Consider the following 22554-nt stretch of genomic DNA (forward strand, 5'->3'; position numbering starts at 1 on the left):
TTATATTTCTAACAAGATCTCTGAAGATTTGCATGCTGCTGAGCCAAGATCACAGTCAGGGGTGAGCTTCAGCCTTTTGAATTAAAATATCTGGGAGTCTGGCCTGGTAGTACATAAGTCTTTATTCCCCAAGTAACTGTGATAACAGGTTGTTGTCTCTATAAGGAGATACTGTACATGTTCTGTACTTATCATTTATATAGTTCACATTATTATGGAAACACTTGGAACAGGTCTTCAAACAGTGTTTTTGCTAAAAACAAATCAAAATAACAAAAACAAAAAGCAAAAAAGCAAAACAAACATTGACTTCGTACTTGGAGCATTACTTAATTCAGAAGTGAGATAAAAGCTACTATTTCAGCTTCTATTGTGTTTTGCTACTCTATGTTTTGAGTCATTCTCTCCCCTTGTCACTGTTTACTTGTTTGTTTGTTTGTTTGTTTTTGCATCCATCTTGGGATCCAGAAAGGACTAGACCCCTGCCAAATGTCAAAGATGATATTGTAATATAGTTAGCCTGACCAATCCTGAGAGAATCTTCTGTCAGACCACCTGAAACTGCCCCTGACCAGTTTGTAACACATCCATTATTTGGGACTGTCTCAACTATGCATGCCTTTCTCATCTCTGCCCCTAATTCTCTGTATTTAAGCTTATTACTTATGTTAAAATATATAGAGTATATACTCTGGTGATATCTTCTCATGACTGTCTCATACCTAATCTTTTTTCTCTGCCCTTCACTGTGTCTCTTTATCTGGCAGAAAGGGGCAAATGGCCAGATATTACATGTGGAATTTCTGAGGTCTTAAAACTTTGATTTCCATGCCTGTCAACATGACCTTCTAAAGCATTTTGCATAGGACTTACCAGACCCAAATAGCACTAAGAATTAAATTGGCAGGGTTTCTTTAGTCTCATGGCTAAGAAAATATAAAGGCTACAAATAGGAGCCACAAGGCTCAGTTTTTAAATACCATATCTGTTGATGAGGGGTAAAGGGGGACAAAACGTATTACTGCCTTTTCTGTATTTCTCCATACTTTATCCTGTTACACTAAAATAAATCCTTGCTTAATCTTTCATATTGTGAAACTCTACTGTTGGTGAGACACCCTGAAGTTCTTTTAAATGTATAGATTTCAAGTGATTTTGCTTGAAAATCATGAGGCTATGAAAAATCCTCATCCTTCCAGTGACAATTTCATATATACACATGTACATATATATATACATATATACATATAAATGTATATATAAATATATGTGTTTGCACTATGTCCACACACACATATATATATAAATATGTGTTCATAGAACAATTTTCATACATTTGCTCATCTTTAAATACAGACTATAAATACTTCCCTATAACTTTTATGCAGGCTAAGGGCAAACTGGATGGTAGAAGATGTTTCTCCCCTGATTCATTTCTTTGTGTTATTGCTATCTTTAGGGGCCAAGAACTTAACATCTGACAGAAACTCATGTATATTTGAAATAATTTGAAAATGTCAGATAAAGAAAAATGATATTCTATGCTTCATTTCTATAGAAAGAATAGAATAAGAATGATTTAGAAAATATTGAACAGTTCTTCAACACCTTAGTACTAAAAATAATTTGACAAGGATGTTTCTTGGTTTCTAGTTTAGATAATCAGAAAACAAAAAAAGAACAAAAGAGGAAGGAAAAGGAAAAAAGGGAGTAAAGAAAAAAGAAGGAAGAAAGGAAGGAAAAAGGAAGGAAGAAATGAAGGTAAATGAACTAAGAGAGAGAGGCCAGTGTCAGAAACATCTCAGATTTATTTTTAACAGTCCTGGTGCATGAACTCAAGGCCTGAGCACTGTCCTTGGGCTTTCTCAGGGCTTGCACTCTACCACTTGAGGCATAACACCACTGTTGAATTTTTCTGTGTATGTAGCACTGAGGAATCGAACCCAGGACTTTGTGCATGCTAGGCAAGCACCCTACCACTAGACCATTATTACTGAAAATTTGTTCCCAGTGTGTACATATTTGACTGGCTCGTGAGATCAATCTGTAACCTTCAGTCTGGGCCATTTGACTTTATTATTTATTTAATTTTTCCGATGCCAAATTTGAAAGAGAGTCTAGATTTTACCAGATTCTTTTCCAACTCATGTACTTGGAAGTTTATTTAAAATATCTCTGCTTAGCTTCCTATGATGGATGAAAGTTTTCTAACAGCATTTTAAATTCATAGATCCTTTAAGCCATGCCTGGCAACTCTACACAATATACTAAAAAAAAAGACGAGTAATTATGAAGGCAAAGAAAGGTTTATAACATGACATTAGAATCCATCTTTCCCATGCAAATATTAATTTTAGGTTTAAACAGAAGGAAGAAATTGGGGAACATTGGAAAAGAAGAGGCATGCATAATGATTGAACAGATGACAGCCTCAATCGACATGTCTGTTCTGATGGTATCACAGATCATAGTTTCAGGATTATAAGATGAGGACTTGTAATCTGGCAGGTGGGCTTTATCATCCTTCTTGTCCAATTGAAGGCCCATGAATCAGGCTTCACAGTTCTACGAGCACCAACCCTTCACTTCTTGCATTTCCCATTTTTCTTTTTGCAGCTTTGACTTGTATGACTAGCATTAGTGTTATTACTGCTTCAGACTAGACCCTTGGCCAGGAGAGCATCATTTTGTACCCAGGACATGGTGAATTTCCTGACCTTTACACATGTCTCCACTGTGTATTAAACATTTGTTGACCCAGCCATGTTGAGACTCACAGTGGCTCTTTAGTTTACAGTTTGTTCAGAGCCAGAGTCTGCATTTTTTCCAGTCCAGATCACACATTAAATATTAGCACAGCTCAAGTATCAGCAAACTCATCATCTAGAGGGAATCTATGCAAATTTGAACATTCAGTGCCAATTGTAAATATAATTTGTCTCGATTTCTCCACACAAATAGGAAAAATGGGAAAACAGGATTTTGAATCACCACTGACAGGAATGTGGTTGGCTGCCTACACCATTGTAAATTTCTGACACTGCCAGAGCAGTAATCCAGAAGTCAGCCTGAAGGGCCTCTAGATCTCCAGGAATAAGGTCAGGGTTCTTTTAGGAAAGCTTCCAAACAAGTTGTTACATATAGAGCCATAACAATGAGTGGGGAACTCTTCATAAGATATCTATTTTAATGACTAGCAAACAAAGAAACAAGCAAGAAAATGGTACCTACTCCTCTCTCTCTGCTCCAGTCGCACATACACCCAGTTCTAGGGTTTGAATTCTGCTTCTATGCTTGGTAAACTGCCTCACTTACTGCTGAACCAAGGCTGCAATCTTGAACTTTGCTTATTAAGATTATGTCTTACTTCTTACCCATTTTGCACCTACATATGTTAAGCTTCTCTAGTGGTTTGAATAACGGGTATGATCTTGTGCCCAGACTTCATTGCGAAAGGGTCTTGGATCGGAGCCATGATCTTACAATCTCTGCCTCTCAGGTAGTTAGGATTACCTTTAGCATCTAGCTCAGCTTTTGTTTCCTGAGAACTCCAAGAAATGGACAGGCAAACATGGAGCCCCACTTCACAATGTTGGCATAAGAAACACTTCGGCTCTTCCTCTCCCCTTTTCTATCGATTAGATATGGTCTGAGTGAGTCCCCCAAAAGGTTCAGGGCTATAACTTTCATTTCCAGTGTAAAACGTTGTAGGTATGGCCTCTCAGGGATGATCAAGCAAGGAAGACACCATCCCTCCTTAATTGTCAGAGACTTCTCAATACCAGATGAGTTCCCACAATCACTTGAATCAGAAAACCTGGCCCATCCCAATTTCTTACTTCCTTTTGTCCAGATGTTCACTCCTGCACATATTCCCCCACAATGCCATTCTGCCTGTGACAGTACATCCAGAAAGCACTAATTGATGTCAATCAGATGGGTATCCTAATCTTGGATTTTCAGCCATCAATACTGTAAGCTACCTGGGCACCAGTGGCTCGTGTTGGTAATCCTAGCTACTCAGGAGCCTGAGATCTGAGGATCATAGTTCAGAGATAGCCCAGGCATGAAAGTCCATAAGACTCATCTCCAACCAACTACTAGAAAATCATAAGTGGTGCTGTGGCTCAAGGGGTAGGACAGTAGCCTTGAGCTAAAGAGCTCAGGGACATCACACAGACCCAAAGTTCAAGCCTCACAACTGACAAAATAAAACCAGGCAAGCAACCAACCAACCAATAGATTAATGTGTATCTATGACATACAAACGCTCAGCCTAATTTTAATTATGTTCTAAAATCTAAGTACCAGTGATTGTATATAGAAATTCCCTTCTTGAATATTTGTTTGTTAAACATGTCATTTGAAATAGGATATAAAAATCAATATTATTAAATTCTTTAAATAAAAACACTTCTTCTCTGTAAACTATCTGAATTGAGGTATTTTTTAGTAGAAACTAAAGACAGGAAGACACCTTAGCTTCATACTTTCTTGCTATAGATAACTTCATAATGTGGGATCTAGGTTTGTTTATTTAGTGTCCCCAGTAGCCCCAAACCTTTTTCAAATCTGATATCTACATTCAGAGAGGCAGGAGTAAGTTTTGTCCAATTTGTATTTGACCCCATAGTTCAATCCAGTGCTGGCTCCTGCTCAGAGTTAACCTTGTGCTTCTCATTATTTCCATGAAAGATAAATATTGTAAAAAACAATAGGAAATAATATATAAGTAATTTCTAAGTTATGAGACTCAAAGCAAGAATAAATATTTTTGAGTAGAAACCTTGGGCTCACCTAGCAGAGATTTACAATAGAACAAAATCTAGAGACATTAGGCCAAATAGTATGACACTAAATGTAAGGACCTCCAGGATGAGGAAACAAAAGCCATATAATGAGTGACTGTTGTCCTTAATGTACTATGTTATCTCTCATTTCTTTTGCCATCCCTGAGTTTTACCATTTTTATATCAGACAAATTCCAATTCTACTGATTATTGAGTATATAATTGTGAATTTTTTCTTCCTCTCTGAGTTGTCATGTCTTTGATTATAGAACTGACCTATACACAATAGTCAAGTTTCAAAAATAGAATTTGATCTCAGGGCCTTATTCCTCCTAGACATGTGCTTTACCAATTAAAGCATGTCCTTAGCCATTAGTATTTTAAAAATCAGTATGAAGGCAATAAGTAAAATAGCCTAGATCCTAGACACAATACTGCCACTCAGATTCCAGCCCTGCTATAAACATGCAGTACAATTCTAACTACATCAAAGTTTCTTAATGTACCTGTATCCTTCGTATTAAAAATAAGATGAAAGAAAAGAGTCACCATGTAAAATTCAGTCTTATCTGGGTAGCTACTAATATTGCAAAGTACCTCATATAAGCGATTGACAAACTATAATATGATGAGAAATCTGGAGAGAAATTTCTGGGGACTGTAGTAACCATGACTCTTAGAATAGGTTGTTACCAGCACAACTATGTTCATTGTAGCATTATTCACCATAGCTAAAATATGGCACCAGCCCAGATGCCCCTCAGTAGATGAATGAATCATGAAGAAGTGATATATTTTACACCATGGAATTCTATGCTGCCATCAGAAAGAATAGCATTCTCCCATTTGCAAGGAAATTGAAAGACTTGGAAAAATCATATTATGTGAAGTAAGCCAGACCCAAAGAAACATAGGCTCCATGGTTTCCCTCATTTGTAACTATTAGTATAGTATACATCTAGGATTCTCATAGCAGAGGACCATAATAGCTCAAAAGCTAAGTACCTATGTCCATATAGGATGAGGCTAAGCGAAAAGAACTCCAAGATATGGAAACAAGAGCTTTATCTTTGTGATTGTTGTTCTTAATGTACTATATGAAGCTATTTCTTTACTTTTCTTTTCCCCTTAATGTTTATCTCATGTTGTTACTATATATGACTTTGGTACTTGATATATAGTATATACATTTATTTGTATATTTGAAAATGGGAAGGTAAGGGGACAACAAGATGAGTGGGAGGGTGTAGGGGGAGGGAAAGTGGGAAGGGGTAACCAATGTTTAAGCAGTAATGTACCCACTAACTGATGAATGTAAGCCCTCTGTACATCACCTCAGCAATAAATAAAATTTTTAAAAAAATTTACAGGTTGGAATAGGACCAAGGAAACAACAATAGAAGCACAAAGTTGAGCTGAATTCTTGGTTCCTGTGAAGCAAAAGACACCATTCTACACCCTAGACAAACCTTGTAGTAAAAATTAAGAGGCCGGGGGCCGGGAGTTTAGCCTAGTGCTAGAGTGCTTGCCTAGCATGCACGAAGGCCCAGGTTCGATTCCTCGGTACCACATACATAGAAAAAAAAGCCAGAAGTTGTCTGAAGCTCAAATGGTAGAGCTCTAGCCTTGAGAAAATCCAAGGGTAGTGCTCAGGCCCTGAGTTAAAGCCCAGGACTGGAAAAAAAAAAAGGAAGAGGCTGGACCTGGCACAGTAGCTCATGCCTGTAATCCTAGCTACTCAGAGATCTCAGGATCCTAGATCCTCAAAGATATCAGGATGTCTGTTCAAAGCCAACCTCAGTCACTAAAGAACATAAGATTCTTATCTCCAATTAATCATTAGAAAATGGGAAGTGAGGCTGTGGCTTGAGGGGTAGTGTGGTAGGCTTGACCTGAAGAGCTCAGGGACAATGCCTAGCCCCAGAGTTCAAGCCTCATGACCCCCCCCCAAAAAAATAAAAAGGCTGTGTTGAACATACCGTTAAACAATGTGTTTCAGTATGATCTCCTGTGGAGATTCTTGAAATAATAGAGGACTGCTCAAGCCTGAGTGTGCATATGATTTACCCAACAAATAAAAAGTAGGAAAATGATTTTAATTACCTGCTAAAATTCTGTACCCTAGCATGAAATGGTTCAAAATAATATCATCAATAACCAAAATGGTGTCAGTTAATAAATATTATTCATTAACACCAACTTCCAAAAAATAATGTAATGTAAAAGATAAAAGTTTACAGGAAAGTATGCAACAATCTACAGAGACATGTTGATGTAGATTTTTATGCAGGTTTAAAAGTATACAATTTGATTTCCCCATAGCAGGGTTGGTTGTGAAACACTTGAAGAGTTAAGTCTCCTCTTCCTCTACATTGTCACCTCATCAGGGAGCATGAATCAGAAGCTGCTGGGAACTATTTTTTCAAAGCTTGAAAAGTCGAACAATATACTTTAGTTAACAATTTACTGCCTTCTGTACTGAACCAGGAAAAAATTATTATACAACCAATCCTTCTTCATCAAGTGTCCTACAAAAGCATATTAATCATATATAATCCACAACCAGATAATCCTATGTAATATATATGTACACACACACACACACACACACATATATATATATATATATATATATAAATGATTCTATTCTAGTCAGAATTAAAGTACCTGTAAATTAGTGGAGATTACCATCTGCAATCAAACTAATGTACTGCACTCCCTTCTTGTACAACCAAGAATAGTACCTAGACTGATTAAAAATCTTGTGGATTTAAAGAAAATACCCAGCATCTTTTACTCTGTGCACCAATTGGAGATGGAGTATCTCTTCAGCAATGAAATTACTCCATCTCTTCACTTTCTGGAAGACCTGTAAAGTGCACCTTGGTGACTTTTCTTTTTAAATCCTATGGAATTTCACGAAGATCAAGGTTGAGTTTAGGTATGTAAATTAAGGAAAATACTGAATTCACAAGGCCCCACCATGGCTGTAATTGATAGTGGATAGAAGATCTACCAATAAAAACAACGATGAAATCATTGACAAATCTGAATTCAGGAATATGTTGCCTATCTTCTGATCTTGATCCACTACTTAACCATAAGGAGACTTTGACTAAGTTCTCTAATTCTATACCTCAGTTCCTCTATATGTGAAATCAAGATTATCCTGTTGCTAATACTACCACTCTTGGAAAGACACAGCCAGAGAATATAAGTAGAATCATGAGAGTATTACCACAATACTGCAATTGTTCAATAAGTATAATTTTTCATCTCTTACTATTATCACTATCCTGTCATTATAATCATCACTGACTATACAAGATAGAGATTTCTACCCATTCCTTCCAAGAAATGCTGCCCATGTCAAGACAAGACAGAATATGTTTTTTTTCTTTTTTTTTGTGAATCATAGGGCTCAGCCTGGGTGCTGTCCCTGAGCTCTTCAGCTCAAGGCTACTGCCCTACCCTTGAGCCAAGCCCCACTTCCCATTTTCTAGAAGTTTATTGGAGACAAGAGTCACAGGTCCTTTTGTGCTGGGGCTGGCTTTGAACCTTGAACCTCAGGTCTCAGCCACCTAAGTAGCTAGGCTAACAGGCGTGAGTCATCGCACCTGACTGAGAAAGAATATGCTTATACCAAGGCATCCTCCTTCCTCTTGAATGGAGAATTTTGTTTTAGATGAACAGCGAACCCAGGTTTGTTGAGATCATCATGATTGTGTACTGAAAGTACACAGGATTTCCCTGGTTTGAAGAATGAAAATAGCTGATTAGTCCATGACAATCATCTGTGTGAAACAGTCCGATTCACTCTCACCTAGGACCACAAACATAGAGAATATGTTGTTTGTTGCAACAGAGAGAGAGAAAGCAAAGTCTATTATCTCAGATGCAATCTGAGTGGTGAGAGTATAACAGTGAGAGAGCACTTTTCTAATACACATGAGACTCTGGATCCTGTCTCCACATTTACAAAGGAGAATCTGAACGGCAGTTCAAGTAGGTCTGGGTGGTGATTTCCATAGTCCCTCATGCAGGGAAGTCTTGAGAAAGACTCTCAGATACCCTGGAACTCAGCTATGATGTCCTTCTCCCCAGAACTGACAGGACAGTAGAGGAAGACTTCATTATGACACTTTCAAGAAGGCTATTCTCACCCACATTAATCAAATGGAAAGCATTCAAAGAAGACTGGCTGAAAGGTTTCACTTTATGCAGCTGTGTTGAGTGCATATAGGAATCCTGTAGGTGTATTATTAGTTAAGGAATTAAAACATGGATATATTACTCTAAAATCATTTTCAGTGCTATTTAATAAAACAGATATGCATGGCATGACAGTCTCTCATTTGTTCTAGACTAAAATTACATCTATACAAAGTAAATGTTCTTTTAAAAAAAAGTTGAAATAGGATAGGGAAGGGGGAAAACAAGATAAGGGGCGGGGTGAGGGGGAGGGAAATAGGGACCAAGACATGAGAAGTAATGCACCTACTATCTGGTGAATATAATGTAACCCTTCTATTAATAACAATAAAATATATGAAAAAAAATTAAATGGTCTTTTCCCTCTCATCAGAAAACTTACTGATTACTTGATTTGGGGTCATAGTGTAGATTCTACAATGTATAGGTAGGATTAAATTGTATTTCTGTGTGTAGTCCCCGAACCTATATTAATGCCTACATAATAAGCTGAGCAAACGCATTGATCAAAAACAGATTAAATGGGCCCCAGAGTTTGGCCTACTGGCAGAGTGCTTGCCTAGCATGCACGAAGACCTGGGTTCGATTCCTCGGTATCACATACATAGCAAAAAGCCAGAAGTGGTGCTGTGGCTCAAGTGGTAGAGCCCTAGCCTTGAGAAAATCCAGGGACAGTGCTCAGGCCCTGAGCCCAAGCCCATGACTGGCCAAAAAAAAAAAAAAAAACCAGAGTAAATGGCTGGGTACTAGAAATTCATATCTGTAATCTTAGCTCCTTAGTATGTTGATATATGAGGCTCCTTGTTCTAAGCTAAATTGGGCTAGTAAAGCATTCTTAGCGTTAATAAACCAGTATAATGATAGAAGGGTCAGAAGTGGCTCAAGTAGTAAATGAGAACAAAAGTCAAACAAGGGAATGAGTCCCTAATTCAAGACCCAGTGTCAGCGCACACAAAAATATTGAATGGATAAGTTAAGTTTTTTTGTTTTCACTCAGATCCTTAGTTTCACATGTTCCTTTCTAGTGCTCCTTTGATGTCATTATTTTGTCCTTGTTTCCCACTGACAGATAGCATTTAAATATTTTCTACATGAAAAATATTCTCTGTTGTGCTTATTTTGTTGGATCATGTCAAGTAAATTCCTTTAGCATGACATTTATAGTAACTTTTTTCTCCTTTGCAACATGAACTATGAGATGTTTGCTACAAATTTCAAGGTTTTGGCTTTGCTTTATTTATTTGGCTTTATCCCCTTTGCTCTTTCTAGTGTAAACTTTCTGTTTCTAACGTCAGCTTACTATTTTCTCATAGTTGCATTTCCCCTTTGGACATACTTGGACATGTAAAATGCTTCTTTTATAACACATATAATAACAGCAATGACAGCATAGATTCCTGCATTAAAAATGTACATCTCTTGTCGGGCCAAGAGTTTGGCCCAGTGATAGAGTGCTTGCTTAGCATGCACAAAGACCTGGGTTCGATTCCTCAATACCACATACATAGAAAAAAGCCGTAAGTGGTGCTGTGGCTCAAGTGGTAGCGCTCTAACCTTGAGAAAGTCCAAGGACAGTGCTCAGGCTCTGAGCTCAAGCCTAAAACAGGCAAAAAAAAGTAGATCTATTGTCATGCTATATTTGTAAGCATCTTATCTAATACCTGCTATGTACCTCAGCACAGTGGTAAAATTGGATGAGTTTATTTGAACAGAATATTCTCTAAGTTAAAATATAGCTGCTACCTCTGGGTATCTCTGTATGAGTTCATTCTGGGTCTGATTGTATATATGACACATATGTTTAAAACACAATTGCACAGGTCTACCTCATCACATACTTCTCATTAAATATTTTTTGCCAGTATGTGGTACTGAGGAATCAAAACTGAGTCTTTGTGCATGCCAGGCAAACACTCTACCATTAGGCCAAACTCCCAGCCCCTAAATATTAAATTAAGTGATATCTAAGCTCTCTTACAACTTGAGAAATCAAGCAATCATATACACATAGATATATGACTACTTAAATCTTAACTTCAGAAGCTTTTTTTGCCTTGCATATGTAGATTTTTTTGTTTTTTCATATATTTTTATTGTAATTAATAGAAGGGTTACATGATATTTGCCAGATAGATGGTGCATTAATTCCCATACATTGATACCCTTTCACATGTTTTGGTCCCCATTTCCTTCCCCCTCACCCCCACCCCTCATCTTGTTTTCCCCTGTTCCCTATCCAATTTTAAAAAGCTATTACATAAGTATAATTAGAAATACTAGAGAGCATTTTTTATAAATGAACTGTAATTGGTGAAATTAGGTAGTGTAGAGCTTCAGGTTATAATCGTGATTTCTAAAACAGATAAAAATTTATAGGGAAATTAGTCAATTTTCTTAATTCAAAAAATGCAATAAAAATGCCCATTATCTCAAAGGAGTAAACTCATAGCAAGGGATTAATTTGTCTTGTCACAAATGGGTGAGAATTAGTCACATGTTGTATATTGTTACACATATTCTGGAGTCTAAATATGTACTATAGTTTCAATGCAGAGTACATTATTGTGATAAGTGGAATGGAGATTCCACTGAACAGGGTGAGTCAAAAGAAGAATCCACAGATAAGAAAGAATCTTGATACTAGAAAGATGATGAAAGGTAAACATTAGGTTATTTGAAGATGAGAGATATGCAAATGATTTCACTTTAACCTTATTTTTTTCTGCAACAGGCTTTTTTTATGTAGTACATATGGACCTCAAACTTGCAATCCTCTTTTTCAGCTTTCTGAGTTCTGGATTACAGGCAGATACTTCCATGCCTAGCTTTTCCCAAACATTAAGCAAGGTAGTAAGTATGTTTTTGTTTTATTTTCCATATGTTTAAAACTTGCAATTATAAATATTTCTATCTCAAAAGGTCAGGAAAAGTAAACAGTAAAAATTTTTTAGAAGGCAACCTGTAAATTGTGGAACTCAGTAAATACGAATCTTACCCATTACCTGTGTGTTTTAGTCTACTTAGTATGCTATAGCAAAATATAGTATAAACTGGATGGCTTATACATAACAAAACCTTATTCCTTATAGTTCTTCATGGTGGAAAGTCTAAGAGTTTCCACATGGTGTTTCCTGGACATCTTAGTTTTATTGTGTCTTCATATGGTAAAAAGTGCAAGAGTCTTTCTTAAGTCTCTTATATACAAGTGTAAATCTCATTTGTGATTGTTCTACCTCCACAGCTGAATCCTAGATCAAAATTACCACCTCTTAATATTGAAGTTCAATGACTAAATTTAGGTGTATTGCAATTACTAGTATTATGACAACAAATAAATCAGACTTTCAGGTGTATAACAAAGTAATAAGAACTTCATGTACAATGATTGTTCAAAGGTGAATATCTGGCAAAGATATAACATTTCCACTTTCTTCCAAAGTATCTCAGCCTTGCAACTATTTACATTTAGTTCCTGGAATGAAAAAGCATAAATAAAGAATGCATACTTGCTTCTTAGAAATTTATGTCAAGAAGAAATGTGACCATTGCAATAGGAAATGAGGTATGTGGAACATAGGCATTAGTCAAATAGTTACCTCTCAGCTCATAGAGTGAATGGAGAAGGCTAAATTTTAATGAATAGATAATACATGGATCAGTCAGTCTACCAGTGTTCTCTTCCTGTATACAATACTTAGATGAGCCAAGAAACACAACAAAATTTCAATCACTTAAGTTACTGTAAAGCACACCCAAACTCCCTGGATTTTAAGCTCAATTTTTAGGATAAACATTGGCCCTAAGAAATAGTCCACAGGAGGGTAAGAGATTAGAGCAAGTGCTGAAACTTATCCACATATTCAGCCTAATAAAATTCATTTTAATGGATGAATTAAGCCAATGCAATAGTATATACATGTGTATATGTGCTTCGTGGAAAAAACTATAAAGATCTACTATAAATTCTCACTCATATTCTGAATCTGAAATTTTGAACTCATATAGGAATCGACTGACAGTGCTAGATGCCAGGATGATGTTAGTCAAGATACATAATATATAAAGCAGGAGGAATTCATTGTGGCATTGCAGAGCAAGATGACCTAATGAGGGTAGGCAATAATGCATTGCATATTAATTGTAGTTAGTAAAGCTCTGTTGTTACCAAAATAGTTAAAAGATAGGTTTGTAAATTCTCTTACTATGTAGAATATTATAAGTACTTTAGCTGATGCATATACCAAGCCTGATTCAATCACTCTAAATGAATTATGAAACATCACATTGTACCTCATATATCCATGCAATGATTATTTATCAAGTAAAAGCTATAACATAAACAAAACTATAAAAATGAAAATGAATTTCTTTTACTAAGTTAGAAAGAAAAGAAAGGAAAAAGAAGGCAAAAGAAAGAGAAATGACAGAAATTCCTAAAGTTAAGAAACACAGTAGTTTTAGTCTATGGACATCTGCCTATAGTGACTTCTTCAGCTACTGTTTGTAAATAAAGGAAATAAAGTTGAGAGTCTCCTCAAGGTAAAAAATTCAATAGAAAACTACACAGAGATTGCACTCTGAAGGTCATTATCATAAGTAAAGGTGAAAAATAGTAGAAGTAAAAATTCCTTTATCATATGGGAGTAGCAAACCCAAATAGCATCCTTGAACATATCTATGGGAAGAGGGATAAAAATCTTTGAAAAGGACAGTTAAGTTTTCCCAAACTTCTCAGTATAGCTTAAAGTCGTGCAATATGAATTTTTCCATTGGCAAAAGTCATTCAACTATGAAAGAAATAGGAGAAAAATGGGTCAAAGTAACACATAGAGCAGTAAGTGTAGAGCATATCATGTTGTAAATATTTGTGGCATTGGGATAAAATTTCTTTGGTAGGCTCTTAGGCAGGTCAGTGGCAAAGTGCTTTACTTAACAAGTACAATGTCCTGCGGTTGATCTCCAGCATCAAAAAAAAGGAAGGAGAGAGAGAGAGAGAGAGAGAGAGAGAGAGAGAGAGAGAGAGAGAGAGAGAGAGAGAACTTATTAGGAGACAATTAAGGATTTGAGCTTGTTGCTGAAAGAGCAGATTTACAAGCAGTTGTAATATAGTGACACATTATATCCAGGTCTATTTAAAAGCATCAAAAGTGAATAAATAGCTGAGCATTGGTGGCTCCTACCAGTAACCATAGCCACTCAAAAGGCTGAGATCTGAGCATAGTTATTTGAAGCCAGCCTAAGTGGAGAAGTCTGTGAGACTCTCCAATTAAACAGTAAAGAAGGTGAAAGTGGAATGATGGCTGACTCAAGTGTTAGAATACCAAATAACTCAAAGACAAACATATGCTGAAAGTGAGAGGATGGAATAAAATCTATCAAGCAAATGCCCCCCATAAACATGTTGGAGTTGCTATCCTTATATCAGATAAAATAGACTTCAAACTAAAACTAGTAAGCACAGAGAAAGAAGGATATTACACAACTTAAGGGATCTCTCCTTCAGGAGCATATAACCTTCTTAAATAGCCACACACCAGATATGGAGCACTCAACTCATCAAGTAAACTTTACTCACACTAAAAGCACACAGAGATCCAAACACAATGATTGTTGTCTTTAAAATACACCACTGTCACCACTGGATAGATCAACAAGGCAAAATCTCAGCAAAGAGAATTGAACAATTGCATAGACCAACTAGACTTAACAGAAAACTGCAGGTTATTTCACCCAGCAACATCAGATTATATTTTTTTGTATATTTTTATTGTAATTAATAGAAGGGTTACATGATATTTGCCAGATAGATGGTGCATTAATTCCCATACATTGATACCCTTTCACATGTCTTGGTCCCCATTTCCCTCCCCCCCTCCACCCCTCATCTTGTTTTCCCCCCTTCACTATCCAATTTAAATAACCAAATACAAACATATCCGATATATCAGGTAACAAAGTGAGATACTGTAACAACATGAGATAACCAAGGGACAGCAAAAGAGATGAGAGATAACATAGTACCTTAAGAACAACAATCATTCATTATATGGCTTATATTTTTATATCTTAGAGATCCTTTCATTTAGCGTCCTACTAGATGGCCTTTTGTATCAAGGTTTTGCTCTATTGCAAATCTCTGCTAGGAGAGCCCAAGGTTTCTACTAATTATGACAAATGAGAGAAACCATTGAGCCTAAGTTCCTTTGAGTCTGGCTTACATCACTTAATATGATCTTTTCTAAGTCTTTCCATTTCCTAACAAATGGGGCAATGTCATTCTTTCTGACAGCAGCATAGAATTCCATTGTATACAAATACCACATCTTGTTGATCCACTCATCAACTGAGGGACATCTAGGTTGGTTCCATATCTTTGCTATGGTAAATAGTGCTGCAATGAACATTGTTGTGCTGGTGGATTTAGTCTGTCTTTGTTCCTGGATGATTGGGTAAATGTCAAGTAGTGGAATTGCTGGGTCATAGGGCAGCTCTATGTTTAGTCTTTTGAGGAACTGCCGTACTGCTTCCCTCTAAAATCAGGAATGAGACAAGGATGCCCACTCTCTCCACTCCTCTTTACCATAGTATTAGAAATCCTAGCCAGTGCAATAAGGCAAGAAGCAAGCATAAAAGGGATCCAAATAGGGAAAGAGGAAGTAAAATCTTTCCGTCTTTGCAGATGACATGAGTCTGTATTTAAAGAATCCTATAGACTCTACTCCCAAGCTCCTTGAGCTGATTCAAAACTTTGGAAGGATAGCAGGGTATAAAATTAACCCTCAAAAATCAACTGCCTTCCTCTACGCCAACAGTGAGTGGAATGTGGCAACAATCAGGAAAGCAACTCCTTTTGCAATAGCCTCAAAGAAAATAAAGTACCTAGGAATTAGCTTAACTAAGAATGTAAAGGACCTTTTTGATGAAAACTTTAAAACCTTGAAAAAGGAAATTAAAGGAGAACTGAGGAAATGGAAAAAACCTCCCATGCTTCTGGATTGGAGGAATCAATATCGTGAAAATGACAATCTTGCCAAGGGCGATCAACAAATTCAATGCAATATCCCAATGTCATTCTTTAAAGAAATAGAAGAGGCAATTCAAAATTTCATATGGAATAATAGAAGACACCATATAGCAAAAACACTTCTTAGCAGAAAGAACAGCGCAGGAGGAATTTCAATACCAAACTTTAGACTCTATCACAGAGCTCTAATTATCAAAACAGCTTGGTACTGGCACAAGAATAGGCCTGAAGACCAATGGAATAGAACTGAGGACCCAGATATTAAAACACAGACCTATGGCCACCTAATGTTTGACAAGGGAGCCAAAAAAATAGAATGGAAGAAAGATAGCCTCTTCAACTAGTGGTGCTGGCAGAACTGGTTAAGCACATGCAGAAAACTAAAGTTGGATCCTTCTTTGTCACCCTGTACCAGAATTAACTCCAAATGGATCAAAGACCTGGAGGTAAAAGCTGACACTCTGAAAACTTTACAAGAAGGAATAGGAGATACACTAGACCTCCTTGGCACAGGTCGAAACTTTCTTAATAAGAACCAAGAAACAACAAATCAGAGAAAGGCTGGATAAGTGGGACTGCATTAAACTACAGAGCTTCTGTATGGCAAAGGACATAGCTAGTAAATTAATTAGGAAGCCTATAGAGTGGGAGAAGATCTTCACCAACCATACAACAGACAAAGGCCTCATATCTAAAATATATCAACAGCTCAAAAAATTGAATCAATCCAAAAGTAATCTCCAAAGTAACAACCATCCCATTAAAAAATGGGCCAAAGAGTTAAAGAGAGTCTTCTCTGAAGAAGAAACAAAAATGGCCAATAGACACATTAAGAAATGTTCAACATCTCTGGTCATAAAAGAAATGCAAATCAAAACAACTCTAAGATTCCACCTCACTCCAGTTAGAATGGCCAGGATGAAGAAAACTAATAACAACAGATGCTGGAGGGAATGTGGCCAGGAGGGATCACTACTACACTATTGGTGGGAGTGCAAACTCGTTCAACCTCTATAGAATATAATTTTTTATCAGTAGCACATGAACATTTTATTAAAAAAATCATAAAGCAAATCTGTGTAAATTCAGAAATACTGAAATTATTCCCTGCATTCTTTCAGACCACAATAGCATCAAATTGGAACTCAACACCAAGCTCCACCAAGGGAAACCCTGTAACTCATGGAAATTGAACAACACATTGTTGAATCACCACAGGGTCCTTAAAGAAATCTGCACAGAAATCCAACAGTTTATGTTATTTAATAAAAAGAAGCACAAAAAATACCAGCTCTATTGGGACACAGCAAAGGCAATACTCAGAGGAAAATGTGTAGCTCTGAGTGCTTACATTAACAAACTAAAAAAATTTCAAATCAACAATTTCATGATGTAACTTAAGATCCTTGAAAAAAGAGCAATGAGCTGAACCCAAATCTAGTAGGAGGAAACAAATTATTAAAATTAAAGCAGAATTAAATGAGGCCCATTCTCTCCATTCCTCTTCAACATAGTAGTATAATTTCTAGCCAGAGCAGTAAGAAAAAAAGCAAACATAATGGGAATCCAACTATAGGGAAGGAGTAAGTGAAACTTTCCCTCGCTGCCAATGACATGATTCTGTATTTAAATAATTCTATGGACTCCATTCATAAGTTACTTGAGTTGATTCAAAACTTTGTAAAAGTAGCAGGGTATAAAATTAACCCCCCAAAATCAATGGCTTTCCTGTATGCCAACAACATGAAGAGAAAGGCAGAAATCAGGAAAGCAACTCCTTTTGCAATAGCATCAAAGAAAACAAAGTACTTAGGAATTAAGGATATAAAGGACCTTTATGATGAAAACTTTAAAAACCCAAAAAAGGAAATCAAAGCAGAACTAAGGAAATGGAAAATCCTCCCCTGCTCCTGGATTGGAAGAATTAATATTGTGAAAATGGCAATCCTTCACGGGCTATCAACAAATTCAGTGCCATACCCATCAATATCCCAGTGCCTTTCTTTAATGAAATAATGGAAGCAATCCAAAAATTCATATGGAGTAATAAAAGATACTGAATAGCAAAAACAATTCTTAACTGAAAGAACAGTGCTAGAGGAAAACAAATACCAAACTTCACACTCCATTACAGGCCTATAGTAATCAAAACAGATTTGTATTGGTACAAGAATAGGCCTGAAGACCAATGGAATAGAACTAAAGACCCAGAAATCAACCCACAGACCTCTGGCTATCTAATCTTAGATAAGGGAGCCAAAAAAATAACATGAAACAAATGGTGCTGGCAGAATTGGTTAAGCACTTATAAAAAATTAAAGCTGGAACCTTCTAGGTCCCCCTGCATCAGCATTAACTCAAAATGGATCAAAGAACTTGAGATAAAAACAGATACCCTGAAAACTACAGGAAGGAATAGAAGATACACTAGGACTCTTGGCACAGGTCAAAACTTTCTTAATAAAGGTCCAGAAACATAAAAACTTAAAGTTTGGACAAATGGGACTGCATTAAACTGCAGAGTTTCTGTATGGAAATGGGCATAGCTAGCAAGTTAAATAGAAAGCCACAGAGTGGGAGATGATCTTCAGTAGCCATACAATAGAAAAAAGCTTCATATCTAAAATATACCTTCAGCTCAAAAAAATTGAATCTCTCAAAAACCTTCAAAATATCAGCCATCCATTAATAGGTGGGCTAGAGACTTAAAGAGAGTCTGCTCTGAAGAGGAAATAAAAATGGCCTATAGACACAGGAAGAAATGCAGAACATTTCTAGCCAACAACTTTGAGATTCCACCCCACTCCAGTGAGAATGGCCATTATCAAAAATCCAATAACAACAGATTCTGACAGGGATGTGGCCAGGAGTGATCACCACTACACTGATGGTGGGAGTGTAAACTAGTTCAACCTCTATGGAAACCAATATGGCCATTCCTCAGAAGATTAAACAGAGAGCTCCCCTATGAAACAACAATCCCGCTCCTTGGCATTAATTCAAATGTCCAGAAGAAAACTACTAGCACAATGATGTTCATTGCAGCAGCAATATTTACCATAACTAGGATATGAAATCAACCCAGATGCCCCTTAATAGACTACTGGATCATGAAGATGTGGTACTTATACACAGTGGAATTCTATGCTGCCATCAGAAAGAATGACATGGCCCCATTTGTAAGGAAATGGAAAGTCTTAGAAAAAAATTATATTAAGTGAAGTAAGTCAGTTCCAAAGGAGCAGTTTCTATGGTTTCCCTCATTTGTAATAATTAGTACACATTTAGGATTCTCTGAACAGAGGACCACATTAGTTCAAAAGCTGTGTGTATAAGGTATATAAGATGAGACTAAAGAAAACAAGCTCTAGGATATGGAAACAGGAGGTTTATCTTTGTGATTACTCTTCTTAATTTACTATGTAAAGTTATTCCTTTCTCTTTTTTTCTTTTCCCACTTATGCTTAAACCTCAGGAGGTTCCTGTATCTGACTTTGCATACTGGTATACTGTCTGTACACTTATTGGTTTATTTGAAATAGGGAAGAAAATGGGGAAACAAAAAGACTGGTAGGGGCAGGGGGAGGAAAAGAGGGACAAAAGCATGAGAAGAGGTATCAAGTTTCTTGATATAATGTACCCACCACCTATTAAATGTAACTCTAAACCTTCTATACACTATCCTGACAATAAAATACAATAAAAATGCAAAAAAGGAATATGGTTGGTCAAACTAGAAGAGTTATAACACAGAAGGTATAGTATAGAAAAGAACTAGTAAGCGTAAGCTGTTAACATCAATGTTATAGCAGCAAAGAATAAGAAAAATAATAAAATGATATCCGCCTCTTTCTCTTTGTCTCTCATTAATTTTCTATATCCTCCCAAGTGTATCCTTTCAAACAAATCCACATGAAAGTCCGGTTAATAAAATTTAGAGCATCATATTTTCATACTGCACAGAAAGAATATAGAAGTGCTGCTTGAAAAATACCCAGCATTAATAAACAAAAGAGAATTCAAAAATACACTACCTAATGAGAAAAATATACTTTATCTAACTAAATGTTTCTAGACTGTCCAAGAACAAAGTTTCCCTAAATTGGGTTTACAGGTCCAATTAGCCTTTAATAATAATACACAAATTGAACAGCATGTCACCTATGGAAAGAAAGTTCTGAGTCAAGCAGGTAGGATTAGCACATTGTTACAATAGTCTTAAAAAGGCAAAAATAAAGAATAGAAAGTAGTTACTTTTAAATGCTTTATTATATGGTTGTAAACTGAAAAGATTACCTCCCTCCATCTCACTAGGACACTCCTCATTGCCTTAAGCCTCCTTTTGCTTATTTGCTTGTCTTTGTTTTGTTTTGAAACTTCCCGTCTACTAATTTCTGTCTTGATTTTGTGGCATTTAGCATGAGTGACTCCCTTCTGGTTAGGTCAGATCTGTTGTGTTCGAGTAAAGCAGTTTAGTTGCAAACAATAGTGCCCCATAAGCCTTACTTGACAGGCCTTATAAGCAACAGAAATAGTGATGGAAAACATATAAAGCAAAATATGATGATTTCAAGTCAACATTTAAACAACAACAAAAAAAAACATCAGACTATGACAGCACAATTGAACAAACTTTCCTAAGTAAGCAAATACGAAAATAGCAAAGCTTTTTAAAAACATAATTAATGTGGGCTGGAAGCTTGGCCTAGTGGTAGAGTGTTTGCCTAGCATACAGGAAGACCTGGGTTCAATTCCTCTGTACCACATATATAGAAAAAAGCTAGAAGTGGTGTTGAGGCTCAAGTGGTAGAGCTCTAGCCTTGAGAAAGTCCAAGGACAGTGCTCAGGACCTGAGCTCACGAACAGGACTGGAAAAACCAAACCAAACCAAACAGAATCAATGCATTTTTGCTTAATTGATTATATATATACATATATATACATATATATACATATATATAGGATAGAATATACTAAGATGACAGAATATGTAATTATCAAAGTGAAAGAAATTAAATTGTGAGCTACAAAGTGGGTTAGAATGAATGGCTCAACAGTGTTAAAGCATTTCAAGAACAGTGTGTTCCAAATATATCTAAATATTTCCATAATTTTACTACTTGCTTACTACTAGAAGAGTATTGATGCAGTTCCATGATACAAATCTTGTCTAGCATATGTGAGACCCTGATCTCTGAACAACAATAACAAGAAACAAAAAGACAAAAAATCTAAATAATATATGTAAATGAAGACATTGAAAAGATCAGGAAATCTTTCCTACTCAATACACTTCATAAATAAATATATCAAAAATTATGAAATTTCTGGGTGCAGGTAGCTCATGCCTATAATACTAGCTACTCAGGAGACTGAATTTGCAGATTGAAGCCAGCCTGAGGAGGAAAGTCTGTAAGATTCACTGAGCACCAAAAAGGTTGGACATGGAGCTATGGCTCAAGTGGTAGAACCCTAATCCTGAACAAAAAAATCCCTCAAGGACAGCTCCCAGGTACTGATTTCAACCCCCAGGATTGTAAACTATGAAACATGGCTGGATGCCAGTGGCTCACAACTACAGTCCTAGCCATTTAGGAGGCCAGGATCTGAGGATCAGGATTCAAAGCAAACCTGAATAATTAAGTCTGTGAGACTCTCCAATTAATGAGTAGAAAGCTCGAAGTAGAATGGTGGCTCAAGTGACAGAGTGCTGACTGACTGAAAAAAACTAAAGGGTAGGGACAGCACTCAGGCATTGAGTTCAAGTCCCAGTACTAGCATCCAACAAAACAAAAGTCTTGAAAGTTATGAAATACAGCTACAGATAAACTTGAGAGGGAGTTTTAGTTTCTAAGAACAGAACATATATTAGATATAAAGTCCAAAAATCAGTAGACTAAGCATTCAATTCCCATAGTAGAAATAAAAAGGAAATAATAAATTCAATAAAATTAAAAATTAATGAAATCAAAGACAAGCTTCTCTGGATATTAAGTTTAAGAATGGAAACAAAATGGATAGTTTTCTAGAATAAAATTAAGTGTACCAAACGTTCTATAAGAAAAATTGAATGCCAAGCTATTTTGGAATTATCTATGTAAAACCCCAGCATGGAAGATGTGAAAGGAATTCATACATCAGGTTTAAGTAAGTTTTCTGAATAGAGATTCTTTACAAAGGATTTTATGAAGCCAACAAGATTTTTTTCATGCTAATGGAGTTTGAACTTAGTACCTTATACCTTTCTAAGCTTGTTTAGCTTAGCTGGTCCTGTACCACTTAAGCCAAATATTCAGCTTTTTGCTGAATATTATAGATATTGTTATGAAATAGACTTTTTTTTGCCTGAATTGTCCTCAAACTAGTCTTCCAGATCTCACCCTCCTGAGTACCTATCATTATAGGAATGAATCACCAGCAACAAGCATGAACACCAGCAAGCTTTGCTGGAAATATCAATCAAGACCATTATAATAAAGGCAAATGGTAATTCATCACTATCACAGTTACCTTTAAACCTTTTTTATA

This window comes from Megascapheus bottae, chromosome 12 (genome assembly GCF_031878675.1).
Source record: "Megascapheus bottae isolate mThoBot1 chromosome 12, mThoBot2.hap1, whole genome shotgun sequence".
Taxonomy (NCBI): Eukaryota; Metazoa; Chordata; class Mammalia; order Rodentia; family Geomyidae; genus Megascapheus; species Megascapheus bottae.